At 44.8% G+C, this 2,876-nt stretch overlaps 1 pseudogene; it reads left to right on the top strand.

Moving 5' to 3' along the window:
* Positions 1–2,433, top strand: part of LOC113479179 — a 15,715-nt pseudogene extending 13,282 nt beyond the window's left edge.
* Positions 2,434–2,876: the final 443 nt, after the last annotated feature.

Here is a 2,876-nt window from a genome sequence, read left to right as displayed (position 1 = left end):
AAAAAAAAAAAAAAAAAAAAAAAAAAAAAGCAAAAAAAAAAAGCATAATAAAAGAACAAAAGACAGGGGAGACTGATTATCAATTTTCTTTAGAAAAGAACCTATTATTTTTTTTTCCTCTTACTATAAAAATTTACCACCACCAAGCATCCTCTCTAGGCTACTGAAATCTTACATCCTCTTGTGTCCTTCTGAAGACCCATGCATGGCTTGTTAGTCAGCTAACAATGCTTTTTCAATGCCTCTGTATAGCCTCCAGCCCTGCCTGAAGCCACAGCGGACAATTCCTTTGACATTGCTTCTTGCTAACTTCCCTTACTCTGTCTTTGTTTTAAATGAAGCTCCCAATCCTGATCTATTCCATTCTGAATAATACAGGATATGGGAGACTGCTGCTTGATGCCCAGTTAGCCAGCTAATGACCTCAAAAATGGGTGTATATAGATAAAAATTGGTTTCACAGAAAAGACCTTTTTTATCTTTCTACTGAAATTATATTTAGGAAACTGACAATATCTAAGATTTCTTCTTCCATTGCAGTGGAAAAGCTTTTCACAGTCAGGATCCCACACTTTCACCCAGGACAATACTGCTGCTTAAAAACATTCTTATGATTTTGTACTATACACTGGATATGTTTCAGGCAACTTTTCAGATCCATCTGGAATGTCCACCAACGCTGGACATGTAATATCTTTATTACATATTCTTCTGCCATGTTAGGAAAGATTGTCTATTCCCAAGGTAGATTTCAGAATAGGAATAGTCTCTTGGGAGATTCCCTCTGCTTCCCTGTCAGATGGTGTGACTCCAGGGGTCTTCTGCTCCCCAAAGAAGCCATCAGACAAGGAGATCCTCTGTGACTGAAGATGCTGACTTACAAATACCTGGAAATATTTACTTTTCAGAAAATTCTGCAGTACTATTTGAACTTGGGGGTTTGCATGAGCTGTTTGCATGCTGGTCTCCCAGTCAAGTCCAAAGATCACAGAATCATCTAGGTTGGAAAAGACCTTGTAGATCATCCAGTCCAACCATTAACCCAACACTGACAGTTCCCAACTACACCAGATCCCTAAGTGCTAAGTCAACTCTACTCTTAAACCCCTCCAGGGATGGGGACTCCACCACCTCTCTGGGCAGCCCATTCCAATGCTCAACAACCCATTCTGTAAAGAAATGCTTCCTAATATCCAGTCTAAGATATTGTCCCCAGGCACAAGATGGTGGTGGCCATGAGGGCACACAGCGGAGGAGCCAGGAGTGGGCAGGGGGTACCCTGCTGAGCATCAGCCAGCCCCACGCCCTGGCATCGGCGATAAGCAGTGTCGCGGAGGCACGGGAGCTGGAGGAGCAGATGTGGGAGGCGGTGGTGCTGGGGGACATGGAAGAGGTGTGGCAGCTGCTGGGCACGGTGGTGGACATCAAGTCCCGCAATGAGATCGATGGCTGGACCTGTCTGCACTGGGCCTGTACGCGGAACCACGCTCCAGTGGTGTCCTGCCTGCTGGATGCTGGTGCAGATAAGCAAATCCTCACCTCTAAAGGAGAGCTGGCTGCACAGCTAACTTCGAAAGCAGGCATCCAGAAGATTTTTGGGAGAGGAAGAAACTGAATGCCAAGGGGTGAAGGATTTAAATTTGCCAATTGTTGCAAACTACTTGGCCAGCCCACCACTCCCTTACTTTTACATGAAGAAAACATTCCAGACATCTTGGCAGAATCCCAGAATGAAAGTACTTCCATCTCTTCTGCTTCCCAGTGTGAAACTAGTCCTTGCTCATCTGCAACTCAGGTTGAAAGCATATGCACACCTACATCATGCAACAGCGATGATGACTTTCCTGTATTAGAGGCTGGGGAAGAGCCACCTGCCCCGCCAGCAGTTGCTGTGGCACCATGCTGCGCCCATCCTGGGGTGCACAACGGCCCTGCTCCCCATATCCAGCCCAAGGTGCACAACGGCCCCGCTCCCCAGCCAGCCTCGCCCTGCTGCGGAGCTCTGGTCTTGCCTGGAGCAGCCCAGCAGGCCTAACCTCTGCAGCCCGACAGGTCGCCCACCCATCCCACGCCAGCCTTTCAGCCCTTTTTCTTTACTGGAACTTTCCATGTAACATGCAAGAACTTGTGCTTAAGGTGAGACTCCAGAACCTCAGAGACAATGACTTCATTGAAATTGAACTGGACAGGCAAGAACTGACCTATCAAGATCTGCTCAGAGTGAGTTGCTGTGAATTGGGTGTTAATCCAGAACAAGTAGAGAAGATCAGAAAATCACCTAATACACTAGTAAGAAAGAACAAGGATGTTGCCAGATTTCATTACTTCCAAGAGCTGGAGTTAGTTCTTGTAAAAAGCGACATCTCTCCTTTCAGAAGTGCTGCGTCAGCTTTGACCGAGAGACCAGGCTACAACAGCAGAGCAGTGAATTAAGCAAGTGTAAAACCTTGTTATTTTTAGGGTTACTATTGTAACTAGTAGTTTATCTTTTATATTTAATATCCCCTTTGGTTTTACTTTTTTACTTGATACTGTATTCAGATAAGGGATACCTCATTTGTCTACTAAAATCACATGCTTCCAATGTATTTCAATGAAGTTTATTGGTGGCATTTGGCAACAGAAGGCAGGAAAGACTTAAATTATTGATATGAAGTGTATGTTGAGTACTCCCACTCTTTGACCAAATAAGATCATGGCCAAAGCTTTGTAGCATTAAAGATTGTCCCTTTATTTTCTCACAAAAGTAAAGAAGGTGCACACACAGATAGTCCTTTCCACTCATGAACTATGTGTGCTGTTCCATCACAGTCACCTCTCTGGCATTGCTTGCTGTATGGTAATGGGTGTACTAGTTAAAAGGAGCTGCTGTTTTC

This window comes from Athene cunicularia, assembly GCF_003259725.1.
Source record: "Athene cunicularia isolate RWA chromosome 4 unlocalized genomic scaffold, athCun1 chr4_part1, whole genome shotgun sequence".
NCBI lineage: Eukaryota > Metazoa > Chordata > Aves > Strigiformes > Strigidae > Athene > Athene cunicularia.
The sequence above is the reverse complement of the archived record's forward strand: the minus strand, read 5'-3'. Positions and strand labels throughout refer to the sequence as shown.